Source organism: Microcaecilia unicolor, chromosome 2, assembly GCF_901765095.1.
Source record: "Microcaecilia unicolor chromosome 2, aMicUni1.1, whole genome shotgun sequence".
NCBI lineage: Eukaryota > Metazoa > Chordata > Amphibia > Gymnophiona > Siphonopidae > Microcaecilia > Microcaecilia unicolor.
The window spans coordinates 555,246,672-555,264,656 of record NC_044032.1 but is presented as its reverse complement, the minus strand read 5'-3'; positions in this window follow the sequence as shown (position 1 = coordinate 555,264,656).

Sequence of the window (17,985 nt, the reverse complement as noted above, 5' to 3'; positions counted from 1 at the left end):
GCCCCTTCCATCCACCATTTGCCCCAGTCTGCCCTCTTTCTCTCTCCCCCTTCCACCCACCATCTGCCCTTTCTCTCTGCCCCTTCAATCCGTCTGCCCTCCCTCTCCCATCCATCCAGGGTCTGCCCTCCCTCATGCTCCCCCTTCCATCCAGGGTCTGTCCCCTCTCTTTCTCTGCCCCCTCTTTTCAGCCCCCAGTTCCAGCCCCCTTATTCCACCTGCCCCTAGTTCCAGCCCCAGCCCACATCTCCCACCTGTCCCTCTTTTCAGCCCCACTATCCCACCAGTCCGCAGCCCTTTTCTCCCATCAGTCCCGAGCTTCAGCCCCCAGCCACTTCTCCCTGTCCCCTTTTCAGTCCTTAGTTTCAACCCCAGCCCTTTTCTCTCACCAGTCCCGAGCTTCAGCCCCAGCCAGTTCTCCCTGTCCCCTTTAAAGCCCCCGGTCCCCACAGTTTCAGCCCCTGCCCCTTTTCAGCCCCCTGTTCCAGTACTAGCCCCCTTCCTTCATCCACCACATGCCTTGCATCCTCCCTTTTCAGCCCCAGACCCATTCTCCCACCTGCCCCAGGCATGGACCCATTTTCCCTCCTGCCCCCTTGTCAGACCCCAGTTCCAGCTTCAGACCCCTTCTCCCATCTGAGCACTCCCCTCCCCAGTCCCCTTCTTCCCTCTGAGCATCCCTCTGAGCTCCCCCACCCCTCCCCAATCCCCTTCTCCCCTCTGAGCTCCCCCACCCCTCCCCAATCCTCTTCTCCCCTCCCCAATCCCCTTCTCCCCTCTGAGCACCCATCTGAGCTTCCCAATCCCCTTCTCCCTCCCCAATCCCCTTCGCCCCTCTGAGCATCCCTCTGAGCTCCCCCACCCTCCCCAATCCCCTTCTCCCTTCCCCAATCCCCTTCTCCCCTCTCCAATCCCCTTCTAACCTCCCCAATCCCCTTCTCCCCTCTGAGCTCCCCCTCTCCCATCTGAGCCCCCGAACCAGTCCAGTCCCCCCTCCATCGAGAGCCGATACAGCCCTCTTCTCATGCCACCACCCTGCCTTTTTTTAAAAAAACCATGCAGCAACGCAGGCAGCATCTCACGTCTGCCCTGCGTGTGCTGTGAAAGGAGAAGATCGCCTTGCTAGCATCGGGCCTTCCCTCGCTGTGTCCCGCCCTCGAGGAAATAGGAAGTTACCTCAGAAGAGGGTGGGACACAGCGAGAGAAGGCCCGACGCCAGCAAGGCGATCTTCTCCTTTCACAGCACACGCAGGGCAGACGCGAAGCACTGCCTGCGTCGCTGCATGGATTTAAAAAAAAAAGGCAGGGTGGTGGCAGGAGACAAGAGCTGTCGGCTCTCGACGGAGCACCCCCCCCCCCACCCACTGACACCCGGGGCGGACCGCCCCCACCGTCCCGCCCTTGCTACGCCACATAGAGGCAGTTAAAACTCCAAAACCATTGGATCCATAAGAAAGTACTGAAGTCATCTGCATGGAGTGACAGCTGCAAACCTCAAACCTGTGGATCTATGAGAAAACATTGTGGGTAACATGCACAGAGCACCAACCAAAATCAGTGAGATCGATATTCAAAAAGGTTTCATTGGGCAGGGGAGGATCCTGCCTGGTTAAACTCTACTGAGCTGGCCATTCCTGGATATTCAGCTGCTGAATATCCCCTCTAACTGCCAGCTAGGTTAGATCTTTTTCACCATCCCTATTAGGAAAGGGATAGTGAGTAAGATCGAAAATACTATAATGGCTTTGTATCGCTCCATGGTGCTGCCGCACTTTGAGTATTGCGTTCAGTTTTTGTCGCTGTATCTAAAAAAAGATATAGCAGAATTAGAAAAGGTTCAAAGAAGAGCCACCAAAATGATAAAGGAGATGGAACTCCTTTCGTTTGCAGAAAGGCTAAAGAAGTTAGGGCTCTTCTGCTTGGAAAAAAGATGGATGAGGGGAGATATGATTGAAGTCTACAAAATCCTGAGTGATGTAGAACGAGTAGAAGTAAATCAATTTATTACTCGTTCCAAAAGTACAAAGGCTAGGGGACCCTCGAGGAAGTTATATGGAAATACTTTTAAAACAAATAGGAGTAAATATTTTTTCACTCAACGAATAGTTAAGCTCTGGAACTCTTTGCCGGAGGAGGTGGTAACAGCGGTTAGCGTAGCTGGGTTTAAAAAAGGTTTGGACAAATTCCTGGAGGAAAAGTCCATAGTCTGCTATTGAGAAGGACATGGGAAGCAACTGCTTGCCCTGGGATTTGTAGTATGTAGTGTTGCCACGATTTGGGTTTCTGTCAAGTACTTGTGACCTGGCTTAGCCACTGTTTGGAAAACAGGATACTGGGCTTGATGGACCATTGGTCTGACCCAATACGGCTACACTTATGTTCTTATGACAGTCTGGAGACAGGTGGAGACAGCAGTTGACTAGTTAACAATGATATTCACACCCAAATGTTAAAAACTCTGGCGCTGTGCGGAACAGTGCTGAAAAATACTGCAACAACAGCGATGAGGAATTACTTCCTCATGTTTGACGCTAATAGTGTGCAAATGATATGCACACTATTAGCTTCAAGCATTAGGAAGTAAAGCTTGAGGATGAGGCCTGGTGCATGTGCTGAAGAATTGTGTGTCAAGCACAGCTCTTCAATGCATGCCCAGAACGCCAGAGAGGGTGAGGAAAAGAGGAGGAAGTGCTGACAGTGTTCACAGGAGTTCAGTCAGCTCAAGAAGCAAGTGCTACATAATTAAAGTGTGGCCCTTCCACAAAGTTTCTCCTTGAAATTATATGAAAAATAAATCACAGAGTTTTACTTCTGCGTTTGGTCTTCAACAACTTCAGAGGAATATTTACAAGTTGGAAAACTCTGGCCACGGCTCCCATGACTCCCACAGACTTGCCTGGTCTTTCTTGCCTCGGCTCCTCTCTTCAAGAACCTAACGCCAGCTCTGAGCTGGTGTTAGGTTCTCAGTGGTAAGGGCGTCCTTTTTAAGGGCACTCTTTTTTTGAGCATCCAGATGCTTCTCTAATTATGTAATCTACATGCCATTTAAATGCTAGCTATGCTCAATGATCCCTGCGCTGGAGCCCTCTGAGCATTCAGCGCTAGCAAATGCAGGCGCTAGTCTGGTGCTGATGGCCTCTAGCGCCCACATTTGCTTCTGAGCATCTGGGTATCAGTTCTTTAACCATTTAAGGGGCCCTTTTACTAAGCTGCGTAGGAGCCTATGCACATCCAATGTGCGCCATTTTGGAACTACCGCTCGGCTACCATGTGGCCCAGATGGGAATTAAATTTTTTATGTGCGCCCACTACGCATGCCAGAAAATTTCCGGCACGTGGTGCTAACTGGGAGGTAATCAGCATTGTACATACGCTGACAATTACCACCTGGTTAATATGTGAGACCTTACCACTAAGTCAATGGGTGCTGGAAAGGTCTCAGGCCCAAAAGGATGCGCACCAATTTTCATTTTGCCGCACTTCCATTTTCGGCCCCCCAAAAAGGCTTTTTTTGCAGGTGCACTGAAAAATGTCCCTGCACGCATCTAATACATGTTTGTACACCAGCACAAGCCACTTTTCAGTGCACCTTAGTAAAAGGACCCCTAAGTGAGCAGGTAAATATAGGACGACAGCTAATAGTCTGCCCTAACTTTATCGGCCAAGCTAATCGCACACCAATCTGAATATCAGCCAGTATGTAATTAGCTTCCAGGTTGCTGCACTAGCAGAGACATTCAATGCCAGAGTCTGGATATGCCCCAGCATTGCATATCCAGGGTTAACTCAGGCCATGGCTGTGAGCGACTTAAAACCCACTTATCGCTGCAGGCTGAATATCGACCCCAGTGGATCTATAAGAAAGCACTGAGGGTTACTTGAATGGAGCTGCAGCTGAATTCGTAAAAGGCAACAGTACTACTTTAATAGGTTAAATAAAGGACAAAGGGAAAGAAAATTTAGGTGTTGGGTTCTATAGGAGTTTTAGAAAGGGACTGAAACACTATTATTTAGGACATTTTTTTAGCACTTGATGTTTTGACACTTTGGTTCATTGGATTATTATTCTTTGAATAGGTAGTGATGCTATTTGTATATTCCTAGAAATGTTATACGTTATTCTTTTGTAATCCACATTGAACCTTGTTAGTAGTTTTCAGATTAGAAATTTTAATTTGTATTTGTATATTGGATTTTTTTTTTTTTTTAGTTTCTACCCAATGCAAACAAGTCACTACTAGATAGTCTGGATTTGGCGATTTGGGACTTTCTCAGTTATCATTTACCATGATATCATGATTTTCCAGTTCTTAGGATCAGCTTTATGAATGAAGTCAGAGTATTCCCCTTATGCCAGCTCCAGCAGCAGCATTCAAATAAATTCCTAAATTTCTGACTTAAGCATCAGAAGGGGTTTAATAGAAAAAGTTCAGGATTAGTGAGAACATAAGAAGAGTCCACTAGGTCAGAGCAATGGTCATCTAGCCTAGTATCCTGCTTCCAACAGTGGCCAATCCAGGTCACAAGTACCTGGCAGAATCCCAAATAGTAGCAAGATTCATGCTACCAATCCCAGGGCAAACAATGCCCCCCCTCCCAAAGTCTATCTCAATATATCAGTACCCATGAAATCCAGAAAACCCCAGTGGTCAATACTGGAAACTTAACTCTCAGTTATGAAAGACCAGCACCATTTTTTTTTACTACTTCCCCAGGAAAACTGATTTAGGGGAGATAATAAGGGGTCCTGAGTAAAAGGGTCATAGATGATTAAACCTGTGTCCAGGAAAACGTCACTATAGATGAATGAAAGGACTCTAGAAATTGAACAGTGATCCCCTCATAAATGAGAAAGTAGCCATAGACAATTAAATGCATGATTTCCCATGGAGAAAACTGTGGCTGATTGGTCTGCCAAAGTGAAGGCTTTAGAGAAATACAGTATGGGCCTGAGGGAAACCTCCACATTGCTTGAGTTATGATGTTAACTTCTGCAACAGCCAAATTCAAGCAAGAATATATTGAACAAGCAGAGTGGAAGTTACCTAAGATAGCTTCCAGCGCTGAAATGTTCATAAGGGGTGGTTTGTAAGCAAGAAATCTGGAAACCCTACTATAATCATTAGTGTTTTTTTTCAACGGAAGAGGAGTTTTATACTAACTTATTTGTGGGAGGATAATAAACTCTCCATGGAGCTGCAGTCCTATGGGTACTTTGCTCCATAGTGACTCAATAGTGGTGGAGTGCTGTGCTGACCTCCTATTCTTCCCTAGAATCTTGCAAGCAAAACTCAGGCAGGAAGGATTAATACTGGAACTCCAAATACTGCAAGATGGAAGGAATGTACAGATGTATAAAAGGGAAAGATCCAGGTTACTTGCCCTCTATTCCAGTGATTTTTCACCTATCCATTATAGTGAAGGTGCAGGGGGGGCGGAATGTATGAGGTATCTGAACCAACAGTATAGTGTGTGGAGAGGGGTGGAGAGGAGGACTAATTGGCCATCACTCTGAAGATATGCTACTTAGCTGACACAAGAATTGTAGGGTGTAGCAGTGGCAGGCCAAACAGTACGGGGTAATTGGGGTGTGTGGCTGGTCCAAGGGCCAGAAGAAGATGGTGAAGCTTGGGGGAGTAGATGTGAAGCTTGGGGATTTTATTAGCTAGACTTGGAGCTCGTAGGATGCTGATTCTCACTGGAAGGAAAGCTGCAGCCCTGAATTTATTCTGCTTTAGATTGTGTTGTGTAAAATATGTATCCAGTATTACCGATTCTTGCTAAAATCTTGAAGACATGTTTCTTATCCAGCTTGATAATTATTTGATTATCTCTTCTCTTCTCTCTCCCCTGGCCCCCCCCCCCATCTATCCATGCCCAGCGATTCTTGTCTCTCCCCTGCCCTGCCCTCCCGCTCCCATCCATGTCCAGCGATTCTCCGTCGCCCCCATCCTCCCCTCCCATTCATATCCATCTGCCCGCCCTCTTCTCCCCCCAACATCCCCCTTTTTCTTCCTGCCACAGTGCCACCCTGCATGATTTTTTTTATTACCTCCATCGAAGCGGCCGTGTGATTGAAAGCCCTGCCCATCTCTAGCCTTCCCTTCATGAGTTTGTTCCCTCAGAGTCCCGCCCTTGCAGAAAGAGGAAATGATGTCAGAAGGCGGGACTCTGAGGGAACGAACTCATGAAGGGATGGCTAGAGATGGGCAGGGCTTTCAATGATGTGGCCGCTGCGACGGAGGAAAATAAAAGATTTAAACCCCGGTGTGTGGGAATGGAAAGAACAGTGGGAGAACGGTGGGCATCTGGGCAGAGCCTCTGGGCCCTCAGGCACTGCCCGGTTGCCTGAACAGTCAGTCCGCCCATATACTATGCTATCTAGATCAGTGGCATAGCCAAGGGTGGGCCCAGGCCCACCCACATTGAGCTCAGGCCCACTCAGTAGCAGCACACCTATGATGTGGCTGGCAGGTATCCCAAGTCCCACCAGCTGAAAACTCTCAACAACTGCATACCTTGTAAATAGCAGATCTTCACCTGCAGCAACTGATACATGCTGTGGGGCCAACATGAGCAGTGTGTACTAGTTGCTGCTCACTGTGAATGAAAATCCACTATTTAAAAGGTATGCGGGGGGGGGGGGGGGGTATTTGAGAGACCATATGGCATGCAGGCGAGAGAGGGCGAGACCATATAACTTGTGGGACAAGGCAGAGTTTTTTTGCCCACCCATCTTGGGCCCAGGCCCACCCAACTTTGGGTGTCTGGCTACACCCCTGAATAAACACTGGATCATAACAATTACTTGAAATTTCAAATTTTCCATCCATACTGGTAGAAAGCTGAATTATGTTTGCTTCTCCATTCAAGATTTCAAACAGAAAGTTAAGGAGCTTGTCTGTAGATTTGTTGAGGAGGGTTATTCACTACATATGCTCATGAAAGCATACATAAGAGCATGCTACACTGATTGGGAATCACTGTTGCAACATTGGGCTAAGGGATCTGGGGGTAGATATTCAGCCAAAAGTGTTCAGCCTTTTGCTGACCGCCACTAGTGTTGTACCCAGAAATTAGATTCTGGGCCATGTTCGGGCTCCAGTACTGACTTTCTGAGTTTACAGAGCTAGCGAAACCATAGCTGCTTAAGTGCGATATTCAGCGCTTAACTGGCTATGGCAAACTGCATAAAGACAGGACTGACTTTTATGAGGTCCTATTTATGAAGTTACCTTGGCCAGTTATGTGCTGAATATCAGCTCTTAACCAGCCAAATGCCGACTCGTCCCCAAAATAGCTGGTTTTGAGTTGAGCATTAACTGAACATTTTCAGCGACATTAACCAGTTTACGTGCTGCTAAATATGACTGGTTAGCCCCGATCAAGTGCTTTAACTAGCCAGGATCCATTTCTGGCCCATTAACCTGAAACTGAACATGTCCAAGACCGAGCTTATCGTCTTTCCACCAAAACCCACTTCTCCTCTTCCTCCACTTTCTATCTCAGTTGATAACACCCTCATCCTCCCCGTCTCATCTGCCCGCAACCTCGGAGTCATCTTTGACTCCTCTCTTTCCTTCTCTGCGCATATCCAGCAGATAGCCAAGACCTGTCGCTTCTTCCTCTTTAACATCAGCAAAATTCGCCCTTTCCTCTCTGAACACACCACCCGAACTCTCGTCCACGCTCTCATTACCTCTCGCCTGGACTACTGCAACTTACTCCTCACCGGCCTCCCACTTAGCCATCTATCCCCCCTTCAGTCTGTTCAGAACTCTGCTGCACGTCTCATATTCCGCCAGAACCGATATACTCATATCACCCCTCTCCTCAGGTCACTTCACTGGCTTCCGATCAGATACCGCATTCAATTCAAGCTTCTCCTTCTTACCTACAAATGCACTCAGTCTGCTGCCCCTCACTACCTCTCTACCCTCATCTCCCCTTACGTTCCCGCCCGTAACCTCCGTTCACAGGATAAATCCCTCCTCTCAGTACCCTTCTCCACCACCGCCAACTCCAGGCTCCGCTCATTCTGCCTCGCCTCACCCTATGCTTGGAACAACCTTCCTGAACCCTTACGCCAAGCCCCCTCCCTGCCCATCTTCAAGTCTTTGCTTAAAGCCCACCTCTTCAATGCTGCGTTCGGCACCTAACCCTTACCGTTCAGTGAATCCAGACTGCCCCAATTTGACTGCCCCTATCGGACCGACCGTTCACTTGTCTATTAGATTGTAAGCTCTTTGAGCAGGGACTGTCTCTCTTTGTTAAATTGTACAGCGCTGCGTAACCCTAGTAGCGCTCTAGAAATGTTAAGTAGTAGTAGTAGTAGTAGTAAATCACTTTGAATATCGACCCCCTGATGATCATCTTACTTGTACCCTGCTTTTCTCAAATATGACATCATGTATAGTATGAATAAATGTAATCATTAGCATATACATGCTTTGGATAGGGTCTTCTAGGATTTCCTGATTGTAGCATATCAACTGGGTTTGAACGTAGAAGATGTAGTGTGCAGGATGTTATACATGCCTGACACAATATCTGAACCAATTCATAAAGTCTGTGATCTTTGCGCTTGGTACCTATTTACTACCTTTGGCAGAGTGGCAACACCCTATTGACAAAAGAGTATTAAGTGATTTATATTATCATCTTCCATGTTCATTGATCTATGTGGGATGCATTAAGCAGAGGGTATTTCTATGATTGAATAAGCATCAGTGCAAATTAAATACTCAGAATGTTATGGTTCAACTAGTTTCTCACTGCCTGGCTAAACAACATGAATTCAATGATCTCCACTGGCATGTCATTGATTTTGAGCCACTGAATTGACACAATAGTGATCAGCAAATGAATTAGAGAACAATTTTGGATTTACTCTGTAGTACCTGCAGGTATGGAGGCTGCTGGCTGTGAGCACCTGATGCAGAATGCAAAACAGTATCATGTTAGATACATCATGGCACTGAGGAAAGATTAAATATCTTTGAATCACAATAAGTAAAAAGGTTTTGTTTTAAGTATTTTGGGATTTTTGGTGTGTGCTAAAGAGTGAATATGTTAATGCACTTGGATTGATGATGACATTAGTGAGGTGAAAGCTGTGCACTTCCTACTCTGGCAGGTATTCTCACATTTGAAGGTCTATCACATTTTATATAGGACTGCATTTCAATTAAAAAATTTAATTGAGACCAATTAAATACCTACTGTACCTAAATATATAAGACATCTGCAAACTTGAAGTGGTGTATATTCAGGCGCAGCAGGTATTTTTCTGTTCCTGGAGTGCTCACAATTACAAAAACAAAGCGTTAAAATGGGATTTGAACCCAGGTCCCTTGGTTTACAGTCCACTGAACTAATCACTAGGCTGATACTCTGCTCTGCATGAAGGTCTGCCATTTTTTTTAAGAATGTTGCTATACAAACCAGTGGCGTAGCCACAGGTGGGCCTGGGTGGGCCAGGGCCCACCCGTTTAGGGCTCAGGCCCACCTAACAGTAGCACACGTTTAGCAGTAGGTGGTGGAGATCTCAAGCTCTGCCAGCTGAAGACTTCCCAATGGTAACGGAGACGCTACTCTCCACGGTACTGGCACCTGCGCATGCTCAGTTTTCAGCGCATGCCTGCTGCAGACTGCCAAGGTGGAAAGAAGCATTTTCCTGCCAGCTGAGATATTTTTTAGTGGTGGTTTTGCGGGGGGGGGGGGGGGGGAGAACACTTGGTGCCCACCCACTTCTTGCCTATGCCCACCCAAAATCTGTTGTCTGGCTACGCCCCTGATACAAACATCCATGTCCCTTGCCCCCCCCCCTCCCCATTCAACATCTGGATGTTTCAGATTGGATGGCCACATCATGTATTTTCAAACAGGCTGTAGCCTGTTCAAAAATACTTGTGTGATGAACATCCATTTGGGATATTCTGACTTGGACATCCTTTCAAAAATGCCCCTGTATGTGTCTTGATACTGAAAATAACCACTCACAAGGGACAGTTGTTGCTGGTGTTTCTGAGTATTTCATAGCCGGTCTAGCAATGACTGGATGTGGCACTTCATGGTTTATGGTTTATTTATAATTTTATATATCGCCTTTCCAGTGCACATCACAGGGTGGTTTACAATAAAGATAGGATAGAGTCAATCATCTGTCTTCCATCACTAAAGTGGGCATAATTCTTGATCTAGCTAAGATTCAGCAATGCAATGGTCTACTGCTTTGTTACCAGATATTGGTTGTAATAATGGATCATTGTCGGAATCTGATGAATACTCTTGAGTATAAGCAAACCTTCTGTATTGGTGGTTCTATAGATGGTGTTTCAATTTCAGCATCCATTTTATCACATAATACTAGACTCCTCAGCTACTTCCAGACTTTACCCTGCTGCTCCTTTGGTGTATACTTGAGTTTGAAGCAGGGGTCCAATGCAGTTGCAATGTTCAGCCAGGACCAGTTTAGCTTTCAGCCTGCTGGATCACTGTCATATACCACCATAGCATAATAAAGATGGCATATGGTTGGCAGTATCACCAAGTGTGAGATACATTGATCCCCACCCAACAACTCTGTTTCATGTTTGCAGAGTTCAAGAATGGTCTGCATCACATGCTGAGGATTTGCCGTCATCAAATAGTTCTCAAAGGCATTTGGCATTAAGACTCCTGATGCAGACCTAACAGCCGAAACACGACGTTGTGTCGAGTCTTTATACCTCAATAAACATCTTTATTATTATAAATCTTTTCAGTCTTTGGAATCCTTGGTCGTCCTCCCACTTTTTTCATTTCCTGCATCACATGAAGCTTATCCCACTCAGAAGCCATTAGCAGGCTCAAAGTGTGTTTATGACAAAGGTGAGTCAAAGTTGCTATTACCAGTTCTTTGTTCCAAACCAGTCTCTCGGTCATATCTAGGGCAAAAAAATTGCCTCTCATGGACACAACCTGAACAACCATTTCAGGCTTCACATTAAGTTTTTACTGTTGCTCCTGCAACTCCACTTGATTTGTAAGGCAGTGTTTGAAGTGGCCAACAATTTTTCTACATTTTGCCAAGATGACCTCTATGCCACAAGTAGCCATTGCTTTGATAACAGACAGCTGGAGAGTGTAGGCAAAGCATGGCATGTGTCCAAAAGGCAGCAGACCAACCAAAGCAGTCACATTGCAAGCATTACCAGTACTGATTGTTGTGACTTTGTTGTAGATTCTCCATTCCTTTGCAACCCACCTTGGGTGAATATCTTCATAAAGGTGGTTAATAAATCCCAATAAATAAACCCGCCTGAAGTGTTCAGCACAAACTGAAGTCAAGGGCATTCTTCCACATGGAAAACAGTTAGTGGACAAGAGTGTAGAGTCTAAGTATGGTCCAGCATGTGACATGTAACTCCCAAGTAGCTATCATTGGCTAATAATGTCCAGTAATCTAAGTATGACATGGGCCACTCCATCCACAAGTGCTTGAATCCAGTTCGAACAGATCTCTGTTGTGTGCATAAATCTTTGGCCTGGTTGGAAGTTCATAAGTTTGACATCCTTTTTGCAATCCTCAGAACTTCCTGAAGGCCATCATCAGAAACAATGTTAATAGGGCAACTATCCTTGGCTATCCGCCTGGCGATAGCATTTGTAATGTTTTCATTTTTGCTACGATCGATCAAGTTAGTTTGACTCTTTTCTTGTAACCGAAGTAGGGCAGGCTGATGTTGAGTAGAATCCTTTGATTATTGTTGGGATGAAAATGCATGTTTAGTGTGGAGATAATAACATATAGATGATGTGCTGTGATGATACTTAAATTTGCCTTTGAACATAATTTGACTATTAAGCAGTGGCTTCATTTTTGTTCCATTGAAAATTAGACAAACAATTCCAAATTTGGCAATGGTTAGCTATCAATGTTTTGATTGCACCCCCCACCCCTGAAGCACATAATACAACTGTATACATCAGTAGAACACCATAATTAGCAGATACTGTAAAGAGGAGGTGGAACGATCTAGGGGACAAGAAGAGAAAAGGAGAGAAAGAGACTACAAATCCCAACATGCACTAAAGGAACCCAGTGGTAGGAGAGGGTACGTGCATTCCCGAGAGTCACCAGAGGAGGGCTGCAGGGAAAGGAGTAAGGCCGAGTCTCCAACCTGGTGGAGGAGGTGATGGGTCCAAGCGGGAGGAGGTCAGGTGAGAGTGTGACTGACCAAGAGGGTGGAGGCCCTTGGCTTTGTTCCCGCGCAGAGCCAGAGCGAGAGAGAGAGAGAGAGAGAGAGGTACGGCGTGAAGGACTTGTTACGTGTTTGAAAAGCTAAAGAAGGACTGGGCTGCGGCTCTTGGGTTTTTGTTTCACAAGAGACACTTTCCTGTGAAGAGAGAACAGGCCAGAAGTTTAATGTGGGGTGTTTTTTTTTACTACAACTCTCCAGGAGAGGGAGAGGGGAAGCAGCCGAGAAACCCGGGACTGTATTAGTGATTTGTTTTTTGTGGCAAAGTTTTCCTCTTCTAAGAGGTAGAGGGGAAGTAGCTGCTGAAGCCTGGGCTGTGTATCGCCCGGCTTGAAGAGAGTAAAAGTGTGGAGGACTGGGACTTGAATAAAAAGCCAGACCAAACGAGAGACTCTCATTCTATCCCCTGAACAGTTTTCTTTGTGTTTTTTTTTGAATTGAACTGTACCTGAATTTGTTTGTGATTTTTGGAGCTGCGACGGACGAGTGAGCTTACAATTGGTGTCAGAAGTGGGATTCCAAGGTTGTTTCGTGACCTGTTGCTCGAGGAGGCCAGGACATACAAGGAGGAGAAGCCCGACGGAGGGGCCAACGCTGAGAAAAGCGCAGACCCAGCTTGGGTTCCGGTAAGCGGGGCCCAAATAGGGGAATAGAGGGTTCCTAGGATAAGGGAGAACTTAAGTGGTGAAATCGCACTTGGAGTTTTTGTCTTCTGCTTTTTGGTTCCGCAGGAGTAGCTGCTCCCAAAGCCAGGATGGACCCCAAAGAGATCTTCACCTGGATGACTATGCAGTTCCAGAAACAGCAAGAACTGGCCGCGAAGATGGTGGAGGAGTCCTTGACGGCCGCACGAGAGCAACAACAGCCGGTGTTGAATCTGCTCCAGGACTTTTTTCAGAGGGGGATCAGTACCCCAAGGGATTTTGGACCCGGAGGGATCGAACAGGGCCCAGGAGGAAGCGGTGCGGTAGGACCTTTTTCCATGAACTCACTTACCTGGGGAAAGTTGTCTGAGCAAGATAATGTAGATGATTTCCTGACCGCATTTGAGAGGGTGGCGGTAGCCGCAGGATGGCCGCAAGAGCAGTGGGCCATGCGGATAGCGCCTTCCTTGTCCGGGGAGGCTCTGGCAGCCTTTAGAGACTTGGCACCGGGGGATGCGGCCCACTATGGGCGGTTGAGAGAGGCCATTAAGGACCGATATGGACTAAGTACCCAGGCTTACAGGCGAAAGTTCCGGGCCACTAAATGGGAAAAAGGGGAAACCCCTAAAGCCATGGCCAATAAACTGATGGACTTAGTAAAAAGATGGTTGGAACCAGATCACCACACCATTGCAGAAATTCTTCAAGAACTGGTAGTGGAACAATACCTGCAGGGCTTACCCGGGGAGATTAGGGCAGGGCTGATCCAAAGGGGTTGTAAGACGGTGGAGGGCGTGGTAGCTGGGTTGGAGTGTTACCTGGAAGCCCAACGTTGGGGCGGACCCGACCGGGGGGGGGGGGAAGCCCCGATCTCAAGAAGGCTGGGGCCCCACAGTTCCTGGCCTTAAGAATGACCCCCAGAAAGGGAAGGCCGGTACAAGTTGGGTTGGAAAAAGGCCAGTAGGGCTAGAAGGCCATAAAAAAAAAGCCACCTCTTACGAGGGAACGGGGTGTTATGAGTGTGGGAAAATAGGGCACTTCAAGAAGGATTGCCCAGGGCGCGAGGGATGGATCTCCCAGGTGGCCCATGGGTTTAGGCCACGGTATACTGCCAAGATAGAGGTAGAGGGTTTACCCATTGAAGCCATGTTAGACTCTGGGGCCGACCAGTCCATGATATCTAGGAGCTTATGGGAGCAAATAAGGAAGAGGAGGACAGGAGGTAAGGATACCTATGAAGGAGCAGTGGCCATTCAATGTATACATGGGGCCAGTACTCGTTATACCCTCCATAGAGTTAACTTAAAGGGGCCCTCAGGAGAGGTAGAGATAGCCCTGGCTGTTCTGCCCAGGTTGCCCCAGGAGGTAATTTTGGGAAGAGACTGGCCTCCATTTGCTGAATGTATGGGAAAAAAAAGAGTGTTAGTAACTACCCGTGCTCAGGCGCAACGGGACCCCGAGGCAGAGGAAGAGGGAATAGGAGGTATTTTTCCGTTTCAGGGAGAGGTCTTAGGGGAGCCTGGGAAAGTGAGGAGGGATAGAGCTTCGAAGAAAAGGGAGCAGAGGGGTAGACGGGGGGCATTGGAGCAGGTGCAAAAAGAAAGCTACCTGCCGGCGGCCCCTAAAGAATTGAAGGAGCAGTTTCCCCAGTTTCATAGGGAGCAGGCGGCTGACCCTACTTTAGAATATGCCTGGGAGAGGGCACGACAAGGGGAGGGCATTGAGGCTCCGGGGTTCCTGGTGGAAGAGGACCTGTTATATCGTAGGGTGCCAAATTGGGAGAACTCTGAAGGAGGGAGGCAGCTAGTAGTTCCCCAGGCTTTTCGGGCTCTAGTGGTAAGACTGGCTCATGACCATCCGTTGGGGGGGCATAAGGGCTCCCAGGCTACCCTGACTCAGATACTGGCGCGATTTTATTGGCCTGGAGTTTATGGGGAGGTGGAGAAGTATTGCAAGTCTTGCCCAAATTGCCAAAAGGTGGCCGACCGGCTCCCACCTAGGGCACCGCTAAGGCCCCTGCCCAGGGTGGAACAACCAGTGAGGAGAATAGCAATGGATGTTATTGGTCCAGTAACAAAATCGCAGAGAGGCTTCCTCTATGTTTTGGTGGTCATGGACATGGCCACTAGGTATTCCTGGGCCATACCGTTAAGGAGCATATCAGCGAAGGGCATTGCCAGGGAATTGATAAAAATCTTTTGTGAGGTGGGGTTCCCCCAAGAGGTTTTAACCGACAGGGGATCCAACTTCATGTCAGGCACCTTAAGACAAGTATGGGAGGCTTTTGGGATACAGCATATTCGGACAGCGGCCTACCATCCTCAAACGAATGGGATGGTGGAACGTTTTAATAGAACCTTAAAGGGGATGTTAAAAAAAGCGCTAGGCGAAGATAGGACAGGTTGGGACCAGCTGTTACCCTTCGTACTATATGCATATAGGGAGAAGGTGCAGGACTCATTAGGAGTTTCTCCTTACGAACTAATGTTTGGCCGGAGACCCAGGGGAACTTTAGATATATTGCAGGAACACTGGGTACCTCCGGAAATGCCCGATCAGTCCGTGGTAGAATATCTACAGGATCTAAGGGCCAGATTGGATAAGTTACAGGAATATTCCCAGGATAGGCTAGAACAGAGCCAACACTTACAAAAGGAATATTATGATAAAGGTACCCGAAAGAGGGAGTTTGTAGCAGGAGATAGGGTCCTTATCCTAATCTCTGAGGACCCTCATAAGTTTGCCTCTAGGTGGAAGGGTCCCTGGGTGGTGAAGAGGAGGCTAGGGCCCCTCACGTATGAAGTGGCGAACGAGAAGGGTCGGGTCCAAACCTTCCATGTGAACCGGATGAAACTCTGGGTAGCAAGAGTGGGGTGGCAGACCGGGGTGGAGGAAAAGGAAGGAGAGGAGTTGGGCCCGCAAATAAGGGAAATTTTCAAGCCCGGGGAGCCAGGGATTAATCCCCGGTTGACCCAGACACAAAAAAAGGAAATAAGAAGGCTCCTGAAGGGGTTTGATGATGTGCTAACGGCATGTCCGGGAAATACTCACCTCATGGAGCACGACATTATAACAGAAAGGGGTAAGGTGGTTAGGCAGAAACCATATAGGCTTTCCCCCTTGAAAAAGAGAGAGGTTATAAAACAGGTGCAGGAAATGTTAGATTTCGGGGTAATTGAAGAGTCAAATAGCCCCTGGTCAAGTCCAGTGGTGTTAGTGCCAAAACCTGAAGGGGAGTGGAGATTCTGCATTGATTTCCGCCAGCTTAACACCATTTCTCAAACAGACGCATATCTTATGCCCTATGTTGAGGAGCTGGTGGACAGGCTAGGATCCGCTCAATATCTCACTACCCTGGACTTGACAAAGGGGTATTGGCAGATTCCTCTTACTCAGGGAGCTCAAGCTAAGACAGCTTTTAGCACTCCCATAGGCCTATACCAGTTTAAAAGATTGCCCTTTGGCCTGAATTCGGCGGCAGCGAGCTGTCAGAGGCTGCTGGACAGGGTTCTCCGACCACATCAGACCTACGCGGCAGCGTATATGGATGATGTGGTAGTACATAGTGCAAGCTGGAATGACCATTTAAAACAGGTGGAGGCGGTTCTGCAGGCTTTTAGGAAGGCAGGGCTTACCTTAAACCCCAAAAAATGTTATTTTGCTCAGTACCGGGTGAAGTATTTGGGGTATAATGTGGGCCGGGGAGAGGTGCGACCCTTATTAAACAAGGTCCAGGGCATCCAGGAGTTTCCCCGACCCAACACCAAGAAACAATTGCATAGATTTCTAGGGATGGTGGGGTATTACCGCAGGTTCATCCCTCATTTTTCCGTCATAGCCGCCCCCCTAACTGACATGTTGCGAGGGAAGAATCCGGACCACTTGAGATGGGGAGGGGAGGAGTTGAGGGCCTTTGAACAGATGCAGAGGGCCTTGTGCCAGGAACCGGTATTGAAGGCAGTGGACTTCGAGAAACCCTTTGTCCTTCAAACCGATGCTTCGGGAAGGGGGTTAGGGGCCGTTATGTCTCAGGAGTATGATGGGGAGGAGCATCCGGTGCTTTATTTAAGCCGGAAGCTCCTTCCTCATGAGGATCATTACTCCACCATAGAAAAGGAGTGTTTGGCCATACGATGGGCAGTGCTGGAGTGTAGGGTCTATTTAGAAGGGAGAAAATTTAAGCTGGTAACAGACCATGCTCCACTGAAATGGCTGAATACGATGAAGAATAATAATGGGAGACTGATGCGATGGTACTTAGCTTTGCAGCCATTCCAATATTCCGTGGAGCATCGCCCAGGGCGATGTTTAGGAAATGTTGACGCCCTGTCCCGGGTAGATGAGGAGAGAGAGAAGAAGGAGGAAGAAGGGGTGGGAGGAAGCTTAAGGGGGGGGGTATGTAAAGAGGAGGTGGAACGATCTAGGGGACAAGAAGAGAAAAGGAGAGAAAGAGACTACAAATCCCAACATGCACTAAAGGAACCCAGTGGTAGGAGAGGGTACGTGCATTCCCGAGAGTCACCAGAGGAGGGCTGCAGGGAAAGGAGTAAGGCCGAGTCTCCAACCTGGTGGAGGAGGTGATGGGTCCAAGCGGGAGGAGGTCAGGTGAGAGTGTGACTGACCAAGAGGGTGGAGGCCCTTGGCTTTGTTCCCGCGCAGAGCCAGAGCGAGAGAGAGAGAGAGAGAGAGGTACGGCGTGAAGGACTTGTTACGTGTTTGAAAAGCTAAAGAAGGACTGGGCTGCGGCTCTTGGGTTTTTGTTTCACAAGAGACACTTTCCTGTGAAGAGAGAACAGGCCAGAAGTTTAATGTGGGGTGTTTTTTTTTACTACAACTCTCCAGGAGAGGGAGAGGGGAAGCAGCCGAGAAACCCGGGACTGTATTAGTGATTTGTTTTTTGTGGCAAAGTTTTCCTCTTCTAAGAGGTAGAGGGGAAGTAGCTGCTGAAGCCTGGGCTGTGTATCGCCCGGCTAGAAGAGAGTAAAAGTGTGGAGGACTGGGACTTGAATAAAAAGCCAGACCAAACGAGAGACTCTCATTCTATCCCCTGAACAGTTTTCTTTGTGTTTTTTTTTGAATTGAACTGTACCTGAATTTGT